The sequence below is a fragment of the Oncorhynchus nerka genome, linkage group LG19 (assembly GCF_034236695.1).
Source record: "Oncorhynchus nerka isolate Pitt River linkage group LG19, Oner_Uvic_2.0, whole genome shotgun sequence".
NCBI lineage: Eukaryota > Metazoa > Chordata > Actinopteri > Salmoniformes > Salmonidae > Oncorhynchus > Oncorhynchus nerka.
The window spans coordinates 27,146,843-27,160,930 of record NC_088414.1 but is presented as its reverse complement, the minus strand read 5'-3'; the positions used below and the strand labels follow the sequence as shown (position 1 = coordinate 27,160,930).

At 43.7% G+C, this 14,088-nt stretch overlaps 1 long non-coding RNA gene across 1 annotated transcript; it reads right to left on the bottom strand.

Moving 5' to 3' along the window:
* Positions 1-3,253: 3,253 nt before the first annotated feature.
* LOC135562421 (uncharacterized) lies at positions 3,254-11,506 on the bottom strand. The gene is made up of 2 exons (XR_010459938.1): positions 10,958-11,506; positions 3,254-6,520 (listed from the first exon to the last, which is right to left on the bottom strand). It is a non-coding gene; the product is annotated as an uncharacterized LOC135562421 (long non-coding RNA).
* Between the last annotated feature and the right edge of the window lie 2,582 nt (positions 11,507-14,088).

Below are 14,088 nucleotides of genomic sequence, written 5' to 3'. Positions count from 1 at the left end.
TAATATCTGAAGACCTATAACACGAGGTATTGCATCTTGACAGGCTTTAAACGATTCTGAAAAATGTTCTGAGTCCTACAGCATCCTTAGGTTGAATTTAGCCTTTTGCTAAACGCCCTCTGTAAGACAAAATGGCTGGCCATATCTATGGTTGAGTTTGTGCCATGCGTCTTTGTAGGCTCAATCATCATTTCTGTAGAAAGTACCATCCAGGGTCTTACGAGCAGGTCCACCCACGTACTTCTTAAGATAATAAAGCTTGTCAGCTGACGAGATGCTTCTTCGATAGATAAGTGACGCAAATTAGGCTTTCCACTCAAGGAATTGAATTGGATCCCCATTGAAAACAAATGTTTTGGCATTGGAAGTCGGTTAAGGGCTATGCTATCTTGGAAGGCTTGAGCCAGAGAAGTCACAGCCACATAAGATGATGATGCTGGGGCGTTGGAGGGTTGTTGGTTGGTAGTTGGAGTAATGTCGTCGGCAGTTTTGAGGCTAGTTTCCCATACTACCTCCTGGTTGAAGGCCTCCAACCTGACCCAAGCTGCCCTTACGTCTCTCTCTCTGCCTGTAGTCGTTCCAATTCACATGTCTGAACTTCAAGATCTTCCTTTGCTGCTCTTTGAAGTGTTGTATCCTTTCCATTTCCATTTGTTGCTGCGTCTCCAAGTTTGGCTGCCATACAGTTGAAGTCGGAAGTTTACATACACCTTAGCCAAATATATTTAAACTCAGTTTTTCACAATTCCTGACATTTAATGCTAGTAAAAATCCCCTGTCTTAGGTCAGTTATGATCACCACTTTATTTTAAGAATGTGAAATATCAGAATAATAGTAAAGACAATGATTTATTGATTTATTCATCACATTCCCAGTAGGTCAGAAGTTTACATACGCTCAAATAGTATTTGCTACATTTTAAATGGTTTAACTTGGGTCAAACATTTCGTGTATCCTTCCATAAGCTTCCCACAATAAATTGGGTAAATTTTGGCCCATTCCTCCTGACAGAGCTGGTGTAACTGACTCAGGTTTGAAGGCCTCCTTGCTTGCACACGCTTTTTCAGTTCTGCTCACACATTGTCTATGGGATTGAGATCAGGACTTTGTGATAGCCACTTTAATACCTTGACTTTGTTGTCCTTAAGCCATTTTGCCACAACCTTGGAAGTATGCTTGGGGTCATTGGCCATTTGGAAGACCCTTTTGCGACCAAGCTTTAACTTCCTAACTGATGTCTAGAGATGTTGCTTCAATATATCCACATAATTTTCCTACCTCATGATGCCATCTATTTTGTGAAGTGCACCAGTCCCTCCTGCAGCAAAGCACCCCCACAACATGATGCTCCCACCCCCGAGCTTCATGGTTGGGATGGTGTTCTTCGGCTTGCAAGCCTTCCCCTTTTTCCTCCAAACATGATGATGGACATTATGGCAAACAGTTCTATTTTTGTTTCAGACCAGAGGACATTTCTCCAAATAGTACGATCTTTGTCCCCATGTGCAGTTGCAAACCGTAGACTGGCATTTTTATGGTGGTTATGGAACAGTGGCTTCTTCCTTGCTGAGCAACCTTTCAGGTTATGTCGATATAGGACTAGTTGACTGCGAATATAGATACTTTGTACCTGTTTCCTCCAGCATCTTCACAAGGTCCTTTTCTGTTGTTCTGGGATTGATTTGCACTTTTCGCACAAAAGTACGTTCATCTCTTGGAGACAGAACACGTCTCCTTTGTGAGCGGTATGACGTCTGCGTGGTCCCATGGTGTTTATACTTGCATACTATTGTTTGTACAGATGAACATGGTACCTTTAGGTGTTTGGAAATTGCTCCCAACGATGAACCAGACTTGTGGATGTCTACAATTTTTGGGCTGATTTCTTTTTATTTTCACATGATGTCAAGCAAAGAGTCACTGAGTTTGAAGGTAGGCCTTGAAATACATCCACAGGTACACCTCCAATTGACTCAAATCACGTCAATTAGCGTATCAGAAGCTTCTAAAGCCATGACCACGAGTCTCCAGTACTCGTCAGTACCCTTAATTTGATGCATAAGGTGCTTTATCAAGTTTGTACCGAGAATGAGATCATCATGCTGACCTGGGACAATGAGCACAGGGACTAAACAACTAATCCCATACACGTTAAAAGGAAAATATACACATAGATTGTGAGAGCGGTAGAAAGTGGGAACACATACATAGAAGGTAAAAAGCACATAGAGGATTAGACAGAAAAAAGGATTGAGCAGCTGTAAAAGTAAGAGGGAAGCTAGACGTAATTTATAATTCTGTACAAAGACTAAGGTTTTCCCCCAAACGAATTATCAGTGCGTGATTAATGTGATGTAGTAAAGTATTAGAAATACGTTGCATGAGTAAACATAATCTACTTTTATTAAAAGGCACAAGATCTGTTTCCTAGTCTATAAATGTCGATGTTATTGTTTGACTGCTAATCTATTCATTTGGCATGGGAGAATCATAGCTGGAATAAGGCTTGTACCTTTAAACGAGGGCTATTTTTCGGAGAATTGCCGATAGTTGCGTGTCTTGTTTTTACGAATACAGACAATTGTAAAATAGGTTTATTTTGCGGAGAGTCCTGGTTATCCAAATAGCATTCGTGATTGTAATGAAACTATTTATATGTTTTGCCTAGAAAATTATAGTCGCTAGTGTTTGTATAAGATATCAACTGAATGTTTTAAATAGCTTGTTTGGTTCAAATTGAAAGACTAATTAATTCAACTTAAATTAAGAACGAAGCGAATTTTTTGGCAAGACGATGTCTGTTCACTAAATTACCTGTTTGAATAATGTATTGGGAATGGAGTCGTAGTTAAAATGCTGAAAAAAATATATATATTCAAAATTACTTTCGGTGTTCTGAAATGGCAATGTTGAGCTCTGGTGGAACTCATCGAAACTCAGCAAAGATGCCAAGAAAGAACATTTGATTTAGATGTGTGGTATGAATTATATTGTGATGTTTTATATTCTGAAATGGGAAAAAATGATGTGAATAAAGAATACACCCCTAGTCCAAGAAAGTTTACAAGCCGAACAGCCTTATTGAAATGATGAGTTAAGAGACCTACGGTCAGTACTGCGTAAGGCTGAGTACTTATTTTTATAGCGTAAAGATGGGAATACAAGAGAACATATTAAGAAGGAATTTAAGAAATAATGGCATGTGTTGATAAAAAACTGTGACTAAACAAACTGAGATATCAGAGAGGGCAGTTATCAAATAAAATAAAATAAACGTTTATTTGTCACGTGCGCCGAATACAACAGGTGTAGACCTTACAGTACTTACATGCTCTAACCAATAGTGCAAAAAAGGTATCAAGTGAACAATAGGTAAGTAAAGAAATAAAAACACCAGTAAAAAGACAGTGAAAAATAACAGTAGCGAGGCTATAAAAGTAACGTGGCTACATACAGGCACCTGTTAGTCAGGCTGACTGAGGTAGTATGTACATGTAGATATGGTTAGTTATTACAACTTGAGGAGTGTTGATGATAAGATTGGAGGAACTGGACTCGGTCATGAACCAGGACACGGTGGAATAAAATATATATATATAAGGCTGTTTATTACAATGAAAAGTATTGCTCAGGCGTGCACGGGCTGTTCAATTGACTCAGAGCGAGACCCTGGAACGCACGCTGAAGACAAAGCGTGCATGAGAATTTATACATAGAATGACGTAGGTAGATTCTGGTAGTCCTGGCTTCGGGTAGGTTGCTTGTAGGTGATAGACAGTCCCCTCCAGCCTGATGTCAGTATCCCATTGGTTCTTGACAGAGTTCCTTGTCTCCGAAGGGGTGAGGGTATGTTTAGGAATTTCAGTGTTTATGTTCAGTGTATATGTTATCTCAGTCAGTCCCCCATACTGGGTAGTACCAGTGTTCTAAAAGAAGGACAGGGGGAGGGGAAGGTTTATGATACAGTGTGCAAGCTATTCTATCATGCTTTGGCCACAGGCAGGCAACAGTCAGTGAATGCGTTATTACATGTGTTAATATGTTACTACAAATCCCCCTCTTCACATCTCCTAAGAGACGTGAAAACTACTTATATGTAAGAAAAGTGTGACAGGGAAAAATTGTAGTCCCCCTCTTCACGTCTCCAAAGAGACGTGAAAACTACTCATATGTGCATGTTTCAAACTCCACCAGAGAATCCTCCTGTTGTAGGAGGGGAAACATCAGTGCAGGGTCAGTATTTGGTGCAATAGCAGAAGTAATAACTCGAGAAAGCAGGGAGCGGGCACATGGGATGCAACAACAGCCACAGAGGATTAATATAGCAGCAAACACAGAGATAGAGACCAGAATAGAGGAGACCAGGACCTTATATTTACCAAATGCATCCATCCAGGAGTCCCACATGCTGGTACCAACCCCAGAGTGGGATTTCATTTTACCATTAAGGGTACGCAGGCCTTCTAACGCCACAGTGAGGCTGCCATCAGAGGCTGTGTTATTGGGGATAAATGTGCAACATTTCTCCCCAAACATAAAACATATCCCACCCTTCTCAGCCAGCAACATGTCAACGGCAATGCGATTTTGAAAAGCCATAAGGGAGGTGGCAGCCAGTTGACCATGTACGGCCTCAAAGCCTTGTTGAGTCCAGTTACCTCATTTTTTGGACATTGAAATGTATATAGTTAATGCGGTCAACATTTTTATTAACAGTGCACCACCAGCAGAGAGCTGATTCAAAACCTGCGGCGACCTGGTCCACCAGCTTGTACTCACCAGGGACCCCCCTAGGAACACCTATGGCATCAATATACGTGGGATCCCCGACAGTCAGGGCTGCTGCCCGCTTGGTTCTGGTAGGCAGAAACTGTGGGTCCACATCCTGTATCCGGGTCACCAAATCACCCACACCTATAGGGTAAACAGAGATAGGCAGCAAAAGTGTTACAAGCGCACAAGTACCCGTAGCATCACTGGGAATTCTGTCAAAAACCTGAGTTCCCCCACACCACCACCAGATGTCCGCCCTGACCACTGGCTTAAAACCACCAACTATTACGATAGTATTTGTACACCAACCCTCAGGGAGCAGACCTAACTGTAGTATACCCCCTGTCATTTTAATACAGGAGAATTCGGCCCTGGCAACATCAGAGGAAAATACTGGTGTCCTGACCGTAGCGGGGACGACAGGGTAAACTTCATCCCACAAGGAGCAATTACCAGTCGGATTGTCTTTGTCCATAAGGGGCATTAAACATCCGATCTCGACAGAGGCCGGGACAATGCGAAGCAATGGTCTGGCACCCATGCAAACTACGCAACTAGTGGGGGTTGTATTGGCTGCTTGTTCGGTCAATAATAACCAATTGTTAGACAAACCTGAGACACCTGTAGCAACCTGAATGTTCTCATCCGGGGTAGGGGTAGTGACCACTAAAACAGCAGAACCCCACCCATCCTTGTCCTGAGGTAGGGTATGTGGCTTTGCCATATCGTCACGCACCGTCACAGAAGTAGGCTGTGGTTGTGGAGTAAAGCAGATATATAGAGTGAAATGGACTTCAGCCCTGCTGGTAGTATCTACATATGGGGCCAACATAAAAACCTGGCAACCCATAGTGGTCCCAGGTCGTACAATCAGCTTTAGTTGAAAACCAGTGCGTTAAAATGTAAGCCGTTTGCGCCAGGCAAGAACAACCCGTCCCTTGGAATAGCTGGACCAGTCATACCCTGTTTCCGCCACCAGGTTTTTCCAAGACCACTCACCATATCCCCCTTTGGTTATATACCAGTTGAAACTGGAATAAGTCCAGGCAGGTAGCCCCAGACTATTTCGCGCATGACCCAAAAGGCCCCAAGGCAGGTAAACGGTGGCGGTGGCATTGAAAGGCAAACACAAGGTGGTGCTCTTCAACTCCTGGGGGGTGCACTTAGTGACCCCCACCTCACGCCTAGAAACGCTATGGTCTTGTGGTAGATAAGAGGGAAGAGAGAGAGAGTTAGTTTCACCTGGCAGAGTAGAATTCAGTGTGTGAGTCTGTAGTGGGTGCATCTGTTGGTCTATAAGCCATGTGAGTGTGCATACGGTTATTCCTCCTATTAGAAGAAAAATAACAAACAGGGGTCCCGAGATCCCCAAACGTTCCCAGGGGGAAAGGTGTGATTTAGTCAGAGAGTATGGGGGTGCACCTCCCATTTTCCTTGGCTAAATAGATGTAGAATTTGGGACCGAATTTAGACCACTTAGGTCAGTTCTGACTTCCGTCAGTGTGCGGGAAGGGGTTGGAGCTGGTGTACAATGTGTGAGGTGGTGCCAAGGTGCGCCCAATTTACCTTTGACCTGGACTGAGTGTGAAGTAACCTCCTTCACTTCGTACGGCCCAGTCCACCTGGGTTCCAGCCACTTTCTCTTGTGGACTTTGACCCTCACTCAGTCTCCAATTTTTACCTTCAGTGGTGCTGGATCTTCCGTCAGTTCTCTCTCCTGGACCTTGCGAACCTGAACAGAGAGAGCTGCAGAAAGTTCCGTTAGTTTTTTTCACATAATTATACATTACAATTTGTTATACATCAAGAGCGGGCATATGACCTCCCTCCCTTGGTAGACCAGGCATGACTCTACCAGTCATTATCTCATAAGGAGAGCAACTTCGACCCGGCACATATTTTAGCTATTTTGAATCTTAAGCGTTTGACCTGCGCGTTTCCACGAGACCTTGGGATTGTGGCCTATAAACAGAACCAAATTTAATGACTGATTTCGCATCCTCTCCCGCTGTTGGAATTGCCTCTACCCATCTGGAAAACCCATCCACCATCACTAATAGGTATCGTTTCCCATTAACCACATTATCCGCCCCCATGTCTGTGTAATCTATGCTAATGTCCTGAAAACATGCATCTTTGGGTTGTGGTCACCACAAATGTGGCATTCGTCACAAAATAAATCATCGTCATAAAATAAGTCAGTCATATTTTTATGTGAGGGTGCCACCAGATGTGCAAGACCTTTTGAAGGGTCTTTAGTTTGCCTTCGTGTGTGTGGCTATGTGCTTCTCGTAAAAGTTCTGGGTCCATCAGTGTGGACTGCTCCATGGGCATAGGCTGAGTCTGTATAGATATTCACAGTCTTTCCTTTTCCTCTGATGAGGGCCTGCGTCAATCCGATGATTTCCGCTAATTGGGCAGGTGCTGGTTGAGGGATGATGGCTGATTCAGGGGTAACATCACGAGGTGAGCTGTTTTTTTATTCAATAGCTTTTGCTACTGCAGTAACGTATCTGGAGCATGTTGTCTGTCCTACCTCAATGTGGTCAAGTTTGGAATAGTAGTACATCAAGACCCTTCTCTCCCCCTCTTGTTTCTGGAATAGGACGGATGAGGTGAATCCTTCCTTTTCAGGAACATCCAAATGGAACTTGTTCTTGTAGTCAGGTGCAGTCAGAGCTGCTGCCGCTGATAGATCTGTTTTCAGGAGTGTTATGGCTGTTAATGCTTCAGCTGTCCAGGCCAGGGGTGCATGGAGGTTCCTTGATCGTAGGATGACCGGTGCTGCCACCCCCTCTGGGCCACACCCAATGGTACAACACCTGATAGGTGGGGTCAGGTGCATCATGTCTTCGTCCCAGTCTTCAGTGTAGAGGCAGTCATCAGTTTCTGTTGCATTGAGTGTGCAATGGATCTCAGCTTGGGGAGTCTTATATGGGTGCAGAGTGTAGATTTGGGCTGTCAGTTGGTTGAACTTAAACAGGATGTGAGGGGTGGTAGGCTCTGTGAGTAGGAGGCAAATGGCGCTGGGTGATTGTAGCCACCTCTCCCTTGGTGGACCGTGGAAGGGCCTTCCTCCCCTGGTTGGGTGCTGAGGTTGAGACAGTGGATATGGGCAGTCCCTGGAGTAGTGACCGGGTGTCCTACAGTTGTAGCAAACCCTCCTTCTAGGCAGTCCTGGAATCCATTGTGGCTGGAATGCAATCTGCGGCCCCCACTGTGGAGCCATTGGCATTGATGTTAAGTGCGCAGGGCCAGGAGCGGGTGCGGAAGTCTGCGGGACAGTTTGTTGCTGCATCATCTGGGTGACTGCTTTAGTGACTATATCAGCAATGTCTGTAGATGCCTCGGCCACCATCTGTTGCTTTGGTTTGTCTCCCCTCTGCGTGTCCTTCAGTTGCAACTTCAAGAGCTCAAGCTGGAGCTTTTGCACCTGGGATTCAGCTCCCCCTTTATCCTTGTGATGTTGAGCAACGTGATGATGGATGTGTGTGTTGAACTGGGTCAGAGGGAGGGAGATGAGGCCCACTGTGCCCCTCAACTGTGCTTTCACTTCAGTAGGACATCCATTCACCACCATTTCTTTCCACATCGCTAGAGTGGTGTCGGTGTGATCGAATGGCTCTTCATGCACCGACCTCCATGTGGTCTTAGCCCTGTCCAGGTAGGCAGCGGGTTGTTCACCAGGTTCCATGGTAAAAGAGGTAAGGGTGGCATGGTTCCTTTCCGTAGGATATGCTCTTCTGAGCTCATTCCATAAGCCAGTCCTTATCTGGTCCAGCGGAGTGGCGTTTGGCGCATCTTCGAGGTCAGCTGCCTTGATGAGGGCTTTCATTTGCCCGTGATCGGTGGCCCGAGCCAATAGTGCCTCCATGTCTCCTTTACAGAGTTTCAGACCGGAGGTGAGAGATTGTAGTTTGAGGAGCCATGCTGATGCTCCCCCGTGTAGGCTGGGCATTTGTTCCATGAGGGTGGTAAGGTCGGTCATTTTCCATGGCTGGTATTCAACGTATCGACGATCCACAGCTGGGCGGAGTGGGAACAAATAGGCCTCTTCCTGTTCTCCCCTTAGTTCTCGTTCCTGTATACGTACAGACCGTCTGATTGGTTCAACGAGGTCCTGGACATGCCCTGATAGTATGCCATCTATGCGATAAGCTCCCCTGCTTCCTCGGTTTGTTTGAGTAGGGTTTTTGCGAGTTTCAATGATTTCTCCAATTCCTCTCTCATTTCTTCCATCCCCATGGAACGGGCAGAGGAGGCCACACTCTTGTTCTCTTCGTTCTCCACTGGCATACTCCCATGTGAGAAAACCGAGCCCTGGCTAGCGTGTTGACTATAAGAGCTAGGAGGTATGCTTTGGGAACATCTCATATACAAATCTGGCTGTGGTGTGGATGAAATCAGGCCTCCCATTTCACTCGTGAGGGAATTAGGTGCAGACATGTGGCCAGTAGGGTGCCGCTCCTCCATATGTATGGTTTCACACAGTATCTGCCCTCCCTTGATTCCCAGGCTCATGGTTCCCTTTATATTGCCCCCTTTAATAGCCAGCAGTGGTGCCTGGAAAGTGGCATCTGGCAGGAAAGGGTTAAATGGGTTGTGTGGGTTGTGCGAGCCCCCATTATGTGGCCACTGGCCAGCCTCCAGGCCCGCGGAGTAGGGAGGTGGAATTTCCTTTGGTAGTGCTGGGTAGATGGATGCGTAGTGTGCTGAGGGGCGCGGGTGGTGGTTTTTCTCTGTTGAGTCAGGTGGGGTTAGAGTCTGAGTTGGAGCAGCGACTGGAGTTACTACTCCCATCACATCGAGATTTTCTTTCTTCTGCAGTTGCACCCGTTTAGTTTCTTCGATGGCCCACGTCCCTATTTTAAATTCGTCCTCAGTCCTTTCTCTGTCTTTTGTACCGTCGTTTTTGAAAAAATGTTCCCTATTCCTGTCTGCCTCCCCCGCCTTCGCTTCTGCCACTGCGTCTTTTAATCCTTTCTGCATAATAGACAGATCTCCCTCGGAAGGGAGATCTCCACTAAATTAACCTGCCTGTATCCATTTTAGTTTTATACGCTCCCAAACCTTCCTTATTTTGTTATATTGATCTTTACTTCCTGACCTGTCCCTGATTTTTTTGTCCAAATATTCAGTAAATTTGAGTTTGACCGAACTCTCAGCCATCGCGAATCGGTTGTAAGATACACGTTAAATTAGTCCATTCATTAAAAAATATATATATTTTTTTTGTTTAAATCCTTGTATACTTAGCCCGTCCTGGACCTTACATCCAGGATGTATTCTTGGCATAAACAGTAGTCTTAACTCTAGTGTTTCACCCTCGTATACAAAGTTAGAGCGCAATGGTGGATAGGCATCACTGGCAGAGAAAAACAACAAAAAAACAACTTGGAATTTCGTCTAAATAGGTCTCAGGAACGATCGCAGGTCAAACGTATCCAAAACCCAAAACAGGGCACGCGGCAGTAATACAAAACTGGTTACCTATTAATGTTTACACACGGGACACACAGCTCCTCCGTGGAATAAAATGATTTAATTTACCTCCTTGACCGTACACAACGCGTCAACAGGACACACGGGGCACACAGCTCCTCCGTATTCTTTAATTAATATGAATTTGGCATAACATGAACCCGGGGTACACAACTCTTCCGTGGAAATTATTTTTTTAAATACAGGGCACACAGCTCTTCCGTATTCTCTAATTATTCGACACGGGGTACACAACTCTTCCGTGGAAATTTATTTTTTAAATACAGGGCACACAGCTCTTCCGTATTCTCTAATTATTCGACACGGGGTACACACTCTTCCGTGGAAATTTATGTTTTAAATACAGGGCACACAGCTCTTCCGTATTCTCTAATTAATATGAATTTGGCATAACATACTACACGACCCACTCGACAGTACACAACTCGTCAGTAGGACATTTTACATGTAGATTATTGATACATAGATAAACATATATTGGCAGTCCCTATTCCATAGTACACAACAGTTCAATAGGATGATAACCAATAAGAGCAATACCTTTCAACCAGCCGCGTTAATGCGTAATTTAATAGATATAATTTAGCAACAATTCATACACACTCCCGGTACTGCTGATCTCAATTTGGTTATAGACTATATTCGAATATGCAGATTTGAATTTAACAGGTTTCTGCTCACCTTTATTTTAAGAGATCTCTGATCAGTTTCCCGAGGTGGGCAGAATGGTTGGTGTCTCCTAGATTAGGTCACCCGTCCTTCAGGATTCAATCGTTTCGTGACCGGTCAGTTCCTCACATCAACCTACGACGGATCGAATTTCAGGTTCGTTAGAAACCATTCTCTGCTACCAGATTCTGTTGATGATAAGATTGGAGGAACTGGACTCGGTCATGAACCAGGACACGGTGGAATAAAATATATATATATAAGGCTGTTTATTACAATGAAAAGTATTGCTCAGGCGTGCACGGGCTGTTCAATTGACTCAGAGCGAGACCCTGGAACGCGCGCTGAAGACAAAGCGTGCATGAGAATTTATACATAGAATGACGTAGGTAGATTCTGGTAGTCCTGGCTTCGGGTAGGTTGCTTGTAGGTGATAGACAGTGCCCTCCAGCCTGATGTCAGTATCCCATTGGTTCTTGACAGAGTTCCTTGTCTCCGAAGGGGTGAGGGTATGTTTAGGAATTTCAGTGTTTATGTTCAGTGTATATGTTATCTCAGTCAGTCCCCGTACTGGGTAGTACCAGTGTTCTAAAAGAAGGACAGGGGGAGGGGACGGTTTATGACACAGTGTGCAAGCTATTCTATCATGCTTTGGCCACAGGCAGGCAACAGTCAGTGAATGCGTTATTACATGTGTTAATATGTTACTACAGGAGATACAGACAAGAAATCATCAACAGTTTTGGAGCCAAATAAACAAGTCAGGACCAAAACGACAAGGACATTCCAATGGAAGTCAGGAAAGAGCGGGGTGGACTAAACTCTGATATTACACAGGTACTTAAGGAGTGTGAGAAGGGGTTTGCTAGTTTGTTATCAGGTAACGGAAATGTGGCATATTTTTATTTTTCAATTCCAGTGGGTCAGAAGTTTGCATACACTCAGTTTGGAAACAGCTTGGAAAATTCCAGAAAATGATGTCATGGCTTTAGAAGCTTCTGATAGGCTAATTGACATAATTTGAGTCAATTGGAGGTGTACATGTGAATGTATTTCAAGGCCTATCTTCAAACTCAGTGCCTTTTTGCTTGACATGAAAAAAATCTGTCAAGACCTCCACAAATCTGGTTCATCCTTGGGAGCAATTTCCAAATACCTGAAGGTACCACGTTCATCTATACAAACAATAGTACGCAAGTTTAAACACCATGGGATCACGTAGCCGTCATACCGCTCAGGAAGGAGACGCATTCTGTCTCCTAGAGATAAACATACTTTTGTGCGAAAAGTGCAAATCAATCCCAGAACAACAGCAAATGCCCTTGTGAAGATGCTGGAGGAAACAGGTACAAAAATATCTATATCCACAGTAAAAACAAGTCCTATATCAACTTAACCTGAAAGGCCGCTCAGCAAGGAAGATGCTACTGCTCCAAAACCGCCATACAAAGGCCAGACTACGGTTTGCAACTGCACATGGGGACAAAGATTGTACTTCTTGGAGAACTATCCTCTTGTCTGACGAAACAAAAATAGAATTGTTTGGCCATAATGGCCATCATCATGATTGGAGGAAAAGGGGGATGCTTGCAAGCCGAAGAACACCTACCCAACCATGAAGCATGGGTGTGGCAGCATCATGTTGTGGAGGTGCTTTGCTGCAGGAGCGATTGGTGCACTTTCCAAAATAGATAGAATCATGGGGCAGGGAAATTATGTGGATGTATTAAAGCAACATGTCAAGGCATCAGTCAGGAAATGGGTCTTCCAAATGGACAATGACCCCAAGCATACTTCCAAAGTTGTGGCAAAATGGCTTAAGGACAACCAAGTCAAGGTATTGGAGTGGCCATCACAAATCCCTGACCTAAATCCTATAGAAAAATTGTTGTTATAACAAAAAAGTGTGTGTGAGCAAGGAGGTCTACAAACCCGATTCAGTTACACCAGCTCTGTCAGGAAGGATGGGCCAAAATTCACCCAACTTCTTGTGGGAAGCTTGTGGAAGGCTACCTGAAATGTTTGACCCAAGTTTAAATTGTTTAAGGCAATGATACCAAATACTAATTGAGTGTATGTACATTTCTGACCCACTGGGAATGTGATGAAAGAAATAAAACCTGAAATAAAAAAATATCTATACTATTTTTCTGACATTTCACATTCTTAAAATAAATTGGTGATCCTAACTGTCAGGAATTGTGAAAACCTGAGGTGAAATGTATTTGGCTAAGCTGTATGTAAACTTCCGACTTCACCTGTATATAAACTCAGCAAAAAAATAAACGTCCCTTTTTTCGGACCGCCTTTCAAAGATAATTCGTTAAAATCTAAATAACTTCACAGATCTTTATTGTAAAGGGTTTAAACACTGTTTCCCATGATTTGTCAATGAACCATAAACAATTCATGAACATTTACCTGTGGAACGGTCTTTAAGACACTAACAGCTTACAGATGGTAGGCAATTAAGGTCACAGTTATGAAAAATGCTTTTCATCCGGACGTGAAAATTACTGCCCCCTAGCCCGAAGAAATACTGCCCCCTAGACCAAAGAGGTTTTAACATACTTTACTAACCATTTGTTTTGGGAGCTTTGATGCAGCCATCCTCTTCTCATGGTGCAACCAGGAAGTAAACAGCTCTGGTCATGTGACAATTTACACTAAACATGTGACACTGCACATCTTTCATTGAGACCCTTTATTATTTCAATATTTGCTGGAAATACATTGATAGATCATTCCGTAACATTTATAGAGCCTTATAACTGAAAAAGGTTTTTACGGTCACTTTTGTGATCGATGGGATTAAATAGGTTAATAAACAAATTAGGCAGATTTGGGCAGCCTTGATACAACATTTTGAACAGAAATGCAATGGTTAATTGGATCAGTCTAAAACTTTGCACATACACTGCTGGAGTCTAGTGACCAAACTCTAAATTGCTGCCCGGCTGGAAGAATACATTATGGTCTTTCTCTTGCACTTCAAAGATGATGGTACAAAAACAATACAAAATAACAGTTGTTTTTTTCTTTTACCAGATCTATTGTGTCATATTCTCTTACATTCCCTTCACATTTCCACAAACTTCAAAGTGTTTCCTTTCAAATGGTACCAAGAATATCCATATCCTTGC